At 43.7% G+C, this 15332-nt stretch overlaps 1 pseudogene; it reads right to left on the reverse strand.

Annotated features, from left to right (window-relative positions):
* Positions 1 to 442: 442 nt before the first annotated feature.
* Positions 443 to 15332, reverse strand: part of LOC139533311 (small ribosomal subunit protein eS1-like) — a 100716-nt pseudogene continuing 85826 nt past the window's right edge.

Below are 15332 nucleotides of genomic sequence, written 5' to 3' on the forward strand. Positions count from 1 at the left end.
CAAACAGCTAGTGGTCAAACCTTCCTAAACAATAGAGTAGACGTGTGGGTGTGTGTTGTTCATTTGTGTTGTTCATTTGTTTAGCACAAATAGGCCTTGCGGCCTTGTATATTTTTTTTATTTTAATAAAGAAAATTCAAATAAGAATTATGTCTTGGCCTTTTTTATTTTGTTTAGAGAAAAACAAGAAATCGAGATATATATCGTGAAGCGTCCAAACCTCTGGATATATTGCCCAGCCCTAGCAGCAACACATGACAACACAGCATGGTAGCAACACAACATGACAACAACATGGTAGTAACACAACATAGCAGCAGCACAACATGGTAGCAGCACAAAACATGTTACAAACATTTTTGGGCACAGACAACAGCACAAAGGGCAAGTGTTTTTTTTTGTTTTTTTTCCCCTCATTTACATATTTAAATCTGTCAGTTGTTTAGACTGTCTCCTGGATGGGGGGCTCGTAGCCATCGGCCCTATCCACCTTTGCTCCGATGTCTGAGGGCTTGACTGTACTTCTGCCACCACCCTCACCGTGGAGCTCCATCAGTTTGCCTAACTCAAACTTGCGCTTCTTCAGCATCTTAACCTTCCTGACGTAGATATCGTGGAGGGGGTAGATGGACTGGCAAGCCTTCACAATGTCCTTGCCAATGGAGTCAGGGATCAGCTTGTTGACGACTTCCTTCAGGACGTCGGTCTGGACCTCACGGGTCATGATCTCCATCATCTTCTCCCTGATCTGACGGACCTGCTGGTGCTGGGCGTACGACGTCTTCCTGATCTGGTTGGTGCGCTTCTTAGTGAAGCCAACGCAGAACAGACGCAGGAGGTAGCCGTCGATGGTCTTCACGTCCAAGTGGGCCTCAATCATGGTCTGGCACTTCTTGACCATGGAGCACTTCTTGTCACGGGTCAGGTTCATGCCATGGAGGTTGGTCAGGCAGTTCTTACCCTGCACGTCGTCTGAGATCAGTTTGAACTTGCGGAAGGCCACCGTATCGTTCTGCAGGTCAGCAAGGCTCACCTCAAACACACTTCAGACCATCAGAGGCGATTCTGGTTCCCTGAGTCCCGGAGACCAATGTCTGGCCAATGTTGCGGATGTTAAACCTAGCGGGTGCGTTGACATCATACCAGCCCTTCTTGGCGAAAGGGTCGACAATCTTCTTTTTTGCACCTTTTTTGACACCTTTGGTCAGCCTCTTATTCTTGCCGACTGGCTACTGGGAGTGAAAGAGGAGTGGTCTCTGACTTGTGGTCAGACTCACTCAGGTGGAACAAACAAAACGTTTCAATGTTGAATTGAATGTCATTGAGAAAACAGAAAGGTTTTAGAAGTAATCCAAGAAGTAGTCATCTAGTATTTCAAAGTATTTGTAATCTGGGGGTGTTGCTTGCATGTGTTGCATGCACGCACAAACACATGCTGCAAAAACATAATCAGGTAGTCAACACATGTGCAGATGCAGATAAATGTGCTGTATCAATGTACTGTATGTGCATAACGTTCATACCTCTTCCTCTCCTAATCAACATATACAGTTGAAGTCGGAAGTTTACATACACCTTAGCCAAATACATTTAAACTCTGTTTTTCACAATTCCTGACATTTAATCCTAGAAGAATTTCCTGTCTTAGGTCAGTCAGGATCACCACTTTATTTTAAGAATGTGAAATGTCAGAATAACAGTAGAGAGAATAATTCATTTCAGCTTTTATTTCTTTCATCACATTCCCAGTGGGTCAGAAGTTTACATACACCCAAATAGTATTTGGTAGCATTGCCTTTAAATTTTTTAACTTGGGTCAAACATTTCGGCTAGCTTCCCACAATAAGTTGGGGGAATTTTGGCCCATTCCTCCTGACAGAGCTGGTGTAACTGAGTCAGGTTTGTAAGCCTCCTTGCTCGCACATGCTTTTTCAGTTCTGCCAACAAATTTTCTATGGGATTGAGGTCAGGGCTTGGTGATGGCCACTCTAATACCTAGACTTTGTTGTCCTTAAGCCATTTTGCCACAGCTTTGGAATTATGCTTGGGGTCATTGTCCATTTGGAATACACATTTGCAACCAAGCTGACTGATGTTTTGAGATGTTGCTTCAATGTATCCACATAATTTTCCTCGCTCAGGATGCCATCTATTTTGTGAAGTGCACCAGTCCCTCCTGCAGCAAAGCACCCCCACAACATGATGCTGCCAGACCCGTGCTTCACGGTTGGGATGGTGTTCTTAGGCTTGCAAGCCTCCCCCTTTTTATTCCAAACATAACGATGGTCATTATGGCCAAACAGTTCTATTTCTGTTCCATCAGACCAGAGGACATTTCTCCAAAAAGTACGATCTTTGTCCCCACGTGTAGTAGTAGTCTGGCTTTTTTATGGCCGTTTTGGAGCAGTGGCTTCTTCCTTGCTGAGCGGCCTTTCAGGTTATGTTGATATAGGACTCGTTTTACTGTGGATATAGATACTTTTGTACCTGTTTCCTCCAACATCTTCACAAGGTCCTTCGCTGTTGTTCTGGGATTGATTTTCACTTTTCACACCAAAGTACGTTCATCTCTAGGAGACAGAACGCCTCTCCTTCCTGAGCGGTATGACGGCTGCGTCGTCCCATGGTGTTTATACTTGCGTATTATTGTTTGTACAGATGAACGTGGTACCTTCAGGCGTTTGGAAATTGCTCCCAAGGATGAACCAGACTTGTGGAGGTCTACAATTGTTTTGGCTGATTTCTTTTGATTTTCCCATGATGTCAAGCAAAGAGGCTTTGAATTTGAAGGTAGGCCTTGAAATACATCCACAGGTACACCTCCAATTGACTCAAATGATGTAAATTAGCCTATCAGAATCTTCTAAAGCCATGACATTATTTTCTGGAATTTTCCAAGCTGTTTAAAGGCACAGTCAACTTTGTGTATGTGAACTTCACGACCCACTGGAATTGTGATACCGTGAATTGTAAGTGAAATAATCTGTCTGTAAACAATTGTTGGAAAAATTACATGTGTCATGCACAAAGTGTATGTCATAACCGACTTGCCAAAACTATAGTTTGTTAACAAGAAATTTGTGGAGTGGTTGAAAATGAGTTTTAATGTATGTGTGTGTATGTATGTGTATGTATGTGTATGTGTATGTAAACTTCCGACTTCAACTGTAATTGCACCACAACAACATATAGGACTCTGCACTGTAAAAAAAAAAAGACTGACATTTTACTTAAATTACCGGTAGCACAGTAGCCAGTAGGTTACTTTCAATTTACAGTAAAATACTGTCAGCACAGAAGCAGGTAAATCCCTGTGGAGTTACAGGAGCTTTACCGAAACACAAATTTAAATAATATTACTGTAACACTTGACTACAGCAACATTTACATTGCATTCACTGGAAGCCCAGTGGTTAGTAAACTGTTTCAGATTCACAGTGCAGGCAGCTAGTGCAAACGAGGGACAGTATTTCTAATACATGTATTTGATAGAGGTTTTTCAGTAGTTTTAATACCTATTTTGTAATTTGTGTTTCACTGGCCTGAAGTACAATTCAAGTATTTCTAACAGTTTAATTAGAATACATGTATTTTGTATTTTCAAATACAAAAATAAACATGCAAGGAGCCCGCTTAACTACAACAACATTCTCGGTCACGGTATCATAATCTTATTACTTCATATGACTGTGATATGGTCTTGTGTATCTACCTTAATTTAATGCACTGAATGCAAATCGCTCTGGATAAGAGCAATGACCAAAATGTCAAGGTATTTTGTGTTAACAACAATATACCTTTTGATGTACGTTACTGTAATATTCACAGTAAATTGCCACCAGCTTCCTGTAAGTTACTGTAATATCAGAGCAACAATACAGTACAATACTGTAAAATTTGCCTACTCTACTATAAGAAAGTAAATGCTACTGTAATTATAATATTGTTATTTTACAATATAATATTTTACAATAATAATACCTATCAGATTGGCTGATAGGTATTATTATATTACAGCATATTTATTAATAATTGGTGTTTCATACCACTTGCACTTCAAGAGGCCTAAAGAAAGTCTTCCAAACTGGATGTGATTGCAGGGAAAAACAGACCAAAAGAACTTGGTAAAACCCTCAACCAGTAAAAGTTTAAGACTTGCTGCCACTCTGTGCATGCCTCGAAATATGTTAATGAGCCAGTAATTATTTTTCCACAATGTACCATAATTTACAGAATGCTGTAGTAAACATACAGCAAAACTGCAATGCAGTACTTTATTGTTAAATTGTATTGGAATAAAATTACAACAATTGGGTCAACGGTTTGGTGAATGGATAAGGCGGAGTCAGGCGCAGGACACAGGTATGAGTAATAAACAGAATTTACTAAAAAATTCAAGCAATGTTCCAACAAGGAAAAATACAGATATCCAGAGCACAAAAATAACGAACCCACATGACAACGACAATCACGCACAAAACAGAAAGGGAAGCCAGAGGGTTAAATAAGGAACATTGATTATGGAATGGAAACCAGGTGTGTATAATGAAGACAAAACAAAACGAAAATGAAACATGGATCGGTGGCGACTAGAAAGCCGGTGACGTCGACCGCCGAACACCGCCCGAACAAGGAGAGGGACCAACTTCGGCGGAAGTCGTGACAAATTGCTAACAGTGTATATGTGTTGCACCCGTTAGTGAGAATGCTGTACCCCACAAAATACAGTACCATACAGTCTTTTTGTAATCTAAAAATGTTGTCCTGTAAATCTATAGTAACTTACTGGCTGCTACTGTGCAGACAGTATTTTACTGTAATTCAGGGCACCCCGCAGAATACAGTGCCATACCATTTTTTCCCTCCATTACCATATTTTGAGGTGTGCCTCTATTTGTTACACCCGTTAACTGAAAGGTGGAAGTAGTTCTCTAACCATTTAATGTATGTGGGGGACAGATCAGAGTGGCGGCAAGTCTCAAACCTTTACTGGTTGAGCACTAAGCCATGTCCTTTTGATCAGTTTTGTAATGATGGGAAACCAAGGCTTTCTGAAGGCTTCGGGGCCTTCACCAAATCGTGCCGAAAAATGGTTACTTTCTCTGAGCTTCATTATCTGTTCACAATGTACATTAGTGACATCTGCTAGACAGCAATAAATAGCAGCGTTTGATTGTCAGATAGAGGTATTTTTTCTCCATTGTTTTAATAACACCGCAGCGGTAAGTCGTTGGCTTTAGTAGCCTCTAATGAGTTGGAAAACCAGGTTTGCATCTTTCATCATGCGTCCCTTTTTTGCCTTCAAGTTGACTATTTAAAAAAAAACTGAATCCATGGCATTATGTAGGATTCTTAAGACAGAAGCTTATACAAAATAAAACAAATTATTTGAACAGAAGTGCAGAGAGAACAATTTTTTAAATAGTGTGCATTCAATGGGATTTGACTTCATACCCTCGATGTGCTATAGTTCCTTACACTACCTGCTAAGCTACCGGTCAGTGAAAGATTTTGTACAAAATCCTAACTATATTTGTAAGTATGGTGTCCAGTAGAGGTCGGTGTATGTTAGCAGCTTGGAATCGAGAAAAAAAAGCTTCCCGGAACCACGGCGAAATCATTGGGATCTCGCATTTTGCAACACACGGTTTGAAAAAGCATGTGATCAAACGAAGCTTCGGACGTCCGTCTGATAAAGTGATCGGCGCACTGCTTCGAAGATAGCTTTCTTAGCGATTTCGACGCGTGCCTCGGAGCTCCGGTATCAAACGTAACGTCACTACAGTTTTTCCGTGTGGTCACTGCCAGTTTAGAAGCCTTTGTTAAGCCCTCTACAAGTGCAAGTGATATAAAACAAATAATATGAATTAGTGTGCTGTAATATATTATTACGTATAGCAGCCACACATGTCCCTGGCTGGCACAGAACCTTCCCTATAATCTGCCCTTTGAGGGGAGAGAGAGAGTGTTGAGCACAGATTGCACTCTCTGTGTGATCTACAAAGGCATCATCCCCCTATTCCCATCCGGCCCTGGAGGAAACAGACAGGAGTTGGTGGCCTTCAGGAACATCTGATAACAACAAATTAATTCAGCCAATCAATGTTCGCCAGCGCTGAGTCTGCAGGTCAGGGCCCGCGCGGAGGGGGTCTGAATAGAGCACATGCTCTTGACAACACAGCAAGACGAGGGCCTAAACTCAGACACACACACACACACACGCACTGACATGCAGACAGACAGAAACACACACACACCCACCAGATCATGCCGGATAATGAATGATTTATATACAACTTCCTCTTTGTGCAGAAATCAAAAAGAAAATCCAAGGATGTCGAGACCGGATAACTGGCCTCACCTTCAGCTCCATTTCATTTTACGTCAAAGATTTTGGGGGACGGGGGGATGGGTGTTGGTTATGCTGTTGAGGAAGATATCCAGATGTATTTTGGGTGTTGGTGAGTGTCTTAGGAACTACAGGGGTTATTTCTGTTGCATATGATGGTTTGAGATAGAAAGCAGAGTGGGAATAAACATGTAGCATGATGAATGCTGTTCATGAGACTAAACTGTAACAGGGGTTCCACACCCCACACACATTTTGCCATGCGTCTGAGTGTGACAGGTATGAGATCAGGTGAGATCACACTGACAGTTCCACTCCCGCTCTCCTCCCACCACCATCACACCCACTTTCCCATATGGTATTTCTCACATAGACGCACACACCATGCAGTAAACTCATTAGTGCATCATCACCATCCTCCAGGTTCACTGCCGCAAAACAAATGAACCGTTTCTGGAGAAATGCTGGTGAAATCTTTTTCGATGTCTCTCTTTATCTCTCTTACACATCCCTCTTTCCCTTCTCTGTCTCGCTCTCTTTCTCTTTGCATCTTTTGCTCGTCTCCCTTGCGTTAGTGAGGTCTCCATACAGTGAGTCATCCCTGAGCACGTGAACAGAGCTGTCTTCTCTTCCTTTTATCCTATAATCATCTCCTGAATCGTTACCTGAGGGCCTTAGATCACCCGCGCAGTCCAACATGCCATACAGCTCCACTGTACCCAGACCTCAGTGGTCCTAATTAGGCAAAATACCAGTGGAGAGGGGGACAAAACATGGCTCTCAGTTCTCCTGCCCACAATGGAGCTGCTGGGAACACTTGGGGATATCACAGGCAATTTGCTGCACAACTCAACTCCTATTGCCAAACAGAGGCTATTCAGCTGAGCATAGCTAGTAAGTGACGGTGTTTCATGCACATCAAACGCCAACGGGTGGTGCTTGAGATATCAAATGAAGAAGACAAGCCATGTCCGATAGCTTTTTTTCTGTTTAAAGGGCAGGTATCCGTTGCTCCTCCTCTCCTCTCGAGACCTCATCAAGATGGATCAGAGTCCACACTCAAATCAGATTCAAAGGCTGTGAGGAGCAGCTTGGTTCCCCGGCTTATGCTGATCGTTATAGTGACATTTTTAAGAACTGATGTCACATAGCTGGACAATTTCCACTCGGGTCTTTTTATGACAGATAGACAGGTTGGTTGCATTTCCCACACAATTTATTATATCGGCCTTGACATCGCAAGAGAAAAACTACATAATATATTCCTCTGTAAAGGCTGTCTGAGGACACAGCTTTGAAGATGTCACTATTAAGGGGAAGTGATACGGGGACATTTGAATTCCAAAGTGAAATGCCTTCTCAACCCTCCTCTCCTCCCTTTCTGCATCCTTTGACTCTCTATGTCCCCTATCCTCCAGGCCGGCTCGGTCCTCCCCTCCTGCTCCGTGGCTCGACGACTCATTGCGAGCTCACAGAACAGGGCTCCGGGCAGCCGAGCGGAAATGGAGGAAAACTCGCCTCCCTGCGGACCTGGCATCCTTTCACTCCCTCCTCTCTACATTCTCCTCTTCTGTCTCTGCTGCTAAAGCCAATTTCTACCACTCTAAATTCCAAGCATCTGCCTCTAACCCTAGGAAGCTCTTTGCCACCTTTTCCTCCCTCCTGAATCCTCCTCCCCGTCCTCCCCCCTCCTCCCTCTCTGCTGATGACTTCGTCAACCATTTTGAAAAGAAGGTCGACGACATCCGATCCTCGTTTGCTAAGTCAAACGACACCGCTGGTTCTGCTCACACTGCCCTACCCTGTGCTTTGACCTCTTTCTCCCCTCTCTCTCCAGATGAAATCTCGCGTCTTGTGACGGCCGGCCGCCCAACAACCTGCCCGCTTGACCCTATCCCCTCCTCTCTTCTCCAGACCATTTCCGGAGACCTTCTCCCTTACCTCACCTCGCTCATCAACTCATCCTTGACCGCTGGCTACGTCCCTTCCGTCTTCAAGAGAGCGAGAGTTGCACCCCTTCTGAAAAAACCTACACTCGATCCCTCCGATGTCAACAACTACAGACCAGTATCCCTTCTTTCTTTTCTCTCCAAAACTCTTGAACGTGCCGTCCTTGGCCAGCTCTCCTGCTATCTCTCTCAGAATGACCTTCTTGATCCAAATCAGTCATGTTTCAAGACTAGTCATTCAACTGAGACTGCTCTTCTCTGTGTCACGGAGGCGCTCCGCACTGCTAAAGCTAACTCTCTCTCCTCTGCTCTCATCCTTCTAGACCTATCGGCTGCCTTTGATACTGTGAACCATCAGATCCTCCTCTCCACCCTCTCCGAGCTGGGCATCTCCGGCGCGGCCCACGCTTGGATTGCGTCCTACCTGACAGGTCGCTCCTACCAGGTGGCGTGGCGAGAATCTGTCTCCGCACCACGTGCTCTCACCACTGGTGTCCCCCAGGGCTCTGTTCTAGGCCCTCTCCTATTCTCGCTATACACCAAGTCACTTGGCTCTGTCATATCCTCACATGGTCTCTCCTATCATTGCTATGCAGACGACACACAATTAATCTTCTCCTTTCCCCCCTCTGATAACCAGGTGGTGAATCGCATCTCTGCATGTCTGGCAGACATATCAGTGTGGATGACGGATCACCACCTCAAGCTGAACCTCGGCAAGACGGAGCTGCTCTTCCTCCCGGGGAAGGACTGCCCGTTCCATGATCTCGCCATCACAGTTGACAACTCCATTGTGTCCTCCTCCCAGAGTGCTAAGAACCTTGGCGTGATCCTGGACAACACCCTGTCGTTCTCAACTAACATCAAGGCGGTGACCCGTTCCTGTAGGTTCATGCTCTACAACATTCGCAGAGTACGACCCTGCCTCACGCAGGAAGCGGCGCAGGTCCTAATCCAGGCACTTGTCATCTCCCGTCTGGATTACTGCAACTCGCTGTTGGCTGGGCTCCCTGCCTGTGCCATTAAACCCCTACAACTCATCCAGAACGCCGCAGCCCGTCTGGTGTTCAACTTTCCCAAGTTCTCTCACGTCACCCCGCTCCTCCGCTCTCTCCACTGGCTTCCAGTTGAAGCTCGCATCCGCTACAAGACCATGGTGCTTGCCTACGGAGCTGTGAGGGGAACGGCACCTCCGTACCTTCAGGCTCTGATCAGGCCCTACACCCAAACAAGGGCACTGCGTTCATCCACCTCTGGCCTGCTCGCCTCCCTACCTCTGAGGAAGTACAGTTCCCGCTCAGCCCAGTCAAAACTGTTCGCTGCTCTGGCACCCCAATGGTGGAACAAACTCCCTCACGACGCCAGGTCAGCGGAGTCAATCACCACCTTCCGGAGACACCTGAAACCCCACCTCTTTAAGGAATACCTAGGATAGGATAAAGTAATCCTTCTAACCCCCCCCCCTTAAAAGAGTTAGATGCACTATTGTAAAGTGGTTGTTCCACTGGATATCATAAGGTGAATGCACCAATTTGTAAGTCGCTCTGGATAAGAGCGTCTGCTAAATGACTTAAATGTAAATGTAATGTAAATGTAAATGAGCGGCCTTCCATCCAAGCAGACACGATAGCAGCATCCAATTCCAGGGAACATAAAAGTTGTACCCGCCAGTGTGCAGGCCACTGCTGGAAAAGTTCATAAAAGCAAGAGGAACGGCTAGTCAGCTACATGGTACCTGATGAGGTACAACTAAGAGAGTAAATCACCATGCCTAGTGCTGTGTGTGTGTGTGTGTGTGTGTGTGTGTGTGCGTACGTACGTACGTATGTACGTGCGTGCGTGCGTGCTCCCTCTCCTAACACCAGAAGTGGACGGTAAATTGCGTTTGATTGGATTTTCTGGCCAACTGGATCGGTTTATTGCCATGAATCACAGGTCGTGGTTCGGCCGCTGATGGCTTTTCAGTGAGACGTGTGTTTGTCATTCACACACGCAGGTTATGTTTATCTATCATTTATTCCCCCCCAAAAATGTAAAAGTACGTGCCTGTGTATTACGATTTCATAATGAAGTGAGGAAGGTTCAATCTCAGGCATAACAATGGCATGGTTTTGGCATGGTGTAATTAGTGGTTGAAAATGAGTACCACTTAGAAAGGGTGTAATTAGTGGTTGAAAACGAGTATCACTTTTTCAACCACTCCACTAATTTCTTGTTAACAAACTATAGTTTTGGCAAGTCGGTTTGGACATCTACTTTGTGCATGACACAAGTCATTTTTCCAACAATTGTTTACAGACAGATTATTTCACTTATAATTCACTGTATCACAATTCCAGTGGGTCAGAAGTTCACATACACTAAGTTGACTGTGCCTTTAAACAGCTTGGAAAATTCCAGAAAATGATGTCATGGCTTTAGAAGCTTCTGATAGGCTAATTGACATAATTTGAGTCAATTGGAGGTGTACCTGTGGATGTATTTCAAGGCCTACCTTCAAACTCAGTGCCTCTTTGCTTGTCATCATGGGAAAATCAAAAGAAATCAGCCAAGACCTCAGAAAAAAAATTGTAGACCTCCACAAGTCTGATTCATCCTTGGGAGCAATTTCCAAACGCCTGAAGGTACCACCGTCATCTGTACAAACAATAGTATGCAAGTATAAACACCATGGGACCACGCAGCCATCATACCGCTCAGGAAGGAGACGCGTTCTGTCTCCTAGAGATGAACTTACTTTGACACAAAAAGTGCAAATCAATGGGGACAAAGATCGTACTTTTTGGAGAAATGTCTGACGAAACAAAAATAGAACTGTTTGACCATAATGACCATTGTTATGTTTGGAGGAAAAAGGGGGATGCTTGCAAGCATCATCCCAACCGTGAAGCATCGGGGTGGCAGCATCATGTTGTGGGGGTGCTTTGCTGCAGGAGGGACTGGTGCACTTCACAAAATGCATGGCACCATGAGAAAGGAAAATTATGTGGATATATTGAAGCAACATCTCAAGACATCAGTCAAGAAGTTAAAGCTTGGTCGGAAATGGGTCTTCCAAATGGACAAGCATACTTCCAAAGTTATGGCAAAATGGCTTAATGACAACAAAGTCAAGGTATTGGAGCGGCCATCACAAAGCCCTGACCTCAATCCTATAGAAAATGTGTGGGCAGAACTGAAAAAGCGTGTGCGAGCAAGGAGGCCTACAAACCTGACTCAGTTACACCAGCTCTGTCAGGAGGAATGGGCCAAAATTCACCCAACTTATTGTGGGAAGCTTGTGGAAGGCTACCCAAAACGTTTGACCCAAGTTAAACAATTTAAAGGCAATGCTACCATATACTAATTGAGTGTATGTAAACTTCTGACCCACCGGGAACGTGATGAAAGAAATAAAGGCTGAAATAAATCATTCTCTCTACTATTATTCTGACATTTCACATTCTTAAAATAAGGTGGTGTTCCTAACTGACCTAAGACAGGGAATTTTTACTATGATTAAATGTCAGGAATTGTGAAAAACGGAGTTTAAATGTATTTGGCTAAGGTGTATGTAAACTTCCGACTTCAACTGTACATGTTTACTGCTGCTTGGCTGCTGGTACTAAATCCGTTGGCTCAACAGTCAACATGAAAATGAAAAATGCAAGAATTTGATAAGTTGGAGTAAATAAATCATGTTGGAGGGGGCAATAGTTCAGTTGCATCAACAGATGCAATAAGTCTATAATAACTTCCATAAAAGATTTTTAACCTTTATTTAACTTGGCAAGTCAGTCAAGAACAAATTTCTGGCCAAATCCGGACGATGCTGGGCCAATTACGCGCCGCCCTATGGGACTCCCAATCACCACCGGTTGTGATACAGCCTGGAGTCAAACCAGGGTCTGTAGTGATACCTCTAGCACTGAGATGCAGTGCCTTAGACCGTTGCGCCACTCGGGAGCCCAGAGTGGAAATTGTCCAGCTATGTGACCATCGTTACTGTACATGTCAGTATGAATATTTACCCAATCTATCATACAGCAAATAGGAACAGGAGTTTATCTAGACCATGGCATGACCCAACTACAAAAAAACAACAGACCCTAGTTCTAGCCTGTGTGTTGTTCCTTGTCAGGTCCGTTAGTTAAACTCAATATAGCTACAACACAAACAATCATACTCTGAGAAACCAGAGCCTGACAGAAAAGCACAACAACTCATTTACACCCTGATGGTGCGATGGGATGAGAGCCTTATCACACATCCATTTGTATTACAGTGGGCTAGCAGGCCCCACTCCTTCTATTTGCCTTTATAGATTTGTTTTTGATGGAGCGCTGTGCTTGTGCCACCTGCCAAATGGCTGTGGCAGAGGGACCAGTCGAGAGCTAAATAGCTTTTTATTTGCAGGGCGGATAAATGAGCTAGCTCACTGTAAAAGGACATAACCAATCAGCCAGTGGAATCAGAACAGGACATCCTCAAATGAAAACAACAAACCGGCTGGCATCTTATTGGAGTTTCTTGTTGTATTTCTATTACCCAATCTCCTAACAGATATCTCATTTAACTCTGGTCAAAATAAGCCATCGGAATCAATTAAGTCTTGAAGTGTGTGTTTATTTGCCAAGCAGAAGAGGTAGCACGCACACACACACCCACTGGGGTCAATAAAAAACAGGAGGACTTATATTTGTAGAGGAATGCAGGAAAATGCCGAATGGAGGTTTTCAGATGTCGGTTAAACAATAAAGGATCTATTTGGGAGCTATGATGTTGAATGTCGACCCAGTGTCTATCCACATTGAATTCCAAACTCAGAAAATGATTGCTCTACTCTATCCCCGTTGAATCACAAAAACGCAAAAACTCTTCAGTGACTCCCTATATGACCACAATTCCCTCTGTTATTTCAGAAGTAGCTACTTGCATCTCTTTGGCCTTCTCCTCTAGCAAATTACCCCAACTCTGACTGTAACCACTCGTTCAATCCCCGCTCAATAGTTAAAGGAATCAAGCTCAATGCCAAATTAACAAATATTCTGAAGTAGCACTGGATTCCAGGCACTCAGCAAAAAGGTGGGCTTTTGTTATGATAACCAAAATAGATTTTCTGTCATATTCACAAATTTCACTCATACTTTAACTGTATATGTAATTGCTGCATTCGCCATATCCACTGAGGTGGTAGGTTTCGAAAATCACATGAGATTGATACAATTCAATTCAAATCAAATGTTATTTGTCACATGAGCCAAATACAACAGGTGTAGACCTTACAGTGAAATGCTTACTTACAAGCCTTTAACCAACAATGCATTTAAAGTCATCGATGCACTTGTTGATGAAGCCAGTGACTGATGTGGTGTACTCCTCAATTGGAAGAATCCTGGAACATATTCCAGTCTGTGCTAGCAAAACAGTCCTGTAGCTTAGCATCTGCTTCATCTGACCACTTTCTTATTGACCGAGTCACTGGTGCTTTCTGCTATAGTCTTTGTTTGTAAACAGGAATCAGGAGGATAGAATTATGGTCAGATTTGCCAAATGGAGAGCGAGGGAGAGCTTTGTACGTGTCTCCCTGTGTGGAGTAAAGGTGGTCTAGAGTTTTTTTCCCGACATGCTGATAGAAATTAGGTAAAACACATTTGAGTTTTCCTGCCACTAGGAGCACCGCCTCTGTGTGAGCATTTTCCTGTTTACTTATGGTCATATACAGCTCATTGAGTGCGGTCTTAGTGCCAGCATCGGTTTGTGGTGGTATGTAGACAGCTACAAAAAATAGAAATGAAAAATCTCTAGGTAAATAGTGTGGTCTACAGCTTATCATGAGATACTCTACCTCTGGCCTTTTAACAACCTATGCTACGGACGAGTAGCTGTATCTAAAGGGGGTGAATTCAAGCAGGACCACCCGGTCACCAATCTCTAAGGACTCTACACTGTTTTCCTTCACATGCTGGAACCTTCCACACGGCTGATTAGCCCTCCTCCGAAAATCCCTTTTCAGAGCAAGGGCGAGGAAACAGACCACTAAGCGTGAAGGACACTGACATCGTGAGGACAAACAGAGAGTTACACTCGGTAACCGAAGACGGGTCGTCATCAGAGAAGTCTGAATCCGGTCCACACAGAGACACCCATCGGAGACCTTCAACACGTAATTACATCATTATATTCTGACCCATAAGAGAGGCAGGTTGGTTGCAAGGTTAGGGTTAAAATCAGGATCGCTGACAAATGCACCCAAGTGTGTGTTTCTCTTGTGCACTCTCTCTCTCACTCTCTCACTCTCTCTCTTTTGAAATCCCCATTTTGTGTATCACGTGTCATATTGTGTTGGCCCGCTAGGGACCTGTTTTATCGTACTAAGTTCCTTATCAATAGCCTAGACTGTGTGTTTGTGTATCTTATATTATAATTTTAGCATGTTAGCAAATAAATAATCAACTCAACTGGTGTGGTACGGACTTATTTGGTGAAACTCGGGTTTGTGCAACGACGTTCAGAATGAGACTATAGAGGAAATTGATCAATTTTACTGTTGTAAAATTGATATTCTGATATTTTTTTTGTTAATTTGGAAAATAGAAGCTCAATAAAGCTAAAACTTTCCCATGGTGCCCCAGGTTAATGAGTTAATAATTGCCTGATTAATTTAATCACGTAATTATAAACCGTTGATCATTCGACAAGCAGCAGTCGTCACATTAATCAATACAACGTCACAACATACCAGAGGCCGCTGTTCTATCCTGCCAAAAAGCTTAAAACCCACCAGCTGTATGTTATTAATGTCGTCGTTCAGCCACGACTCCGTTGACATTACAGTTTTTAACCTCTTGACACTACAGGGGGTGCTGTTTCAACTTGGACATTTATCGTTCCCAAATTAAACTGCCTCGTACTCAATTCTTGCTCGTACAATATGCATATTATTATTACTATTGGATAGAAAACAATCTCTAGTTTCTAAAACCGTTTCAATTATGTCTGTGGGTGAACCAGAACTCTTTCTGCAGCGAAATCCATGACAGGAACTGCGAAGG

This window comes from Salvelinus alpinus, chromosome 11 (genome assembly GCF_045679555.1).
Source record: "Salvelinus alpinus chromosome 11, SLU_Salpinus.1, whole genome shotgun sequence".
Classification (NCBI taxonomy): Eukaryota; Metazoa; Chordata; class Actinopteri; order Salmoniformes; family Salmonidae; genus Salvelinus; species Salvelinus alpinus.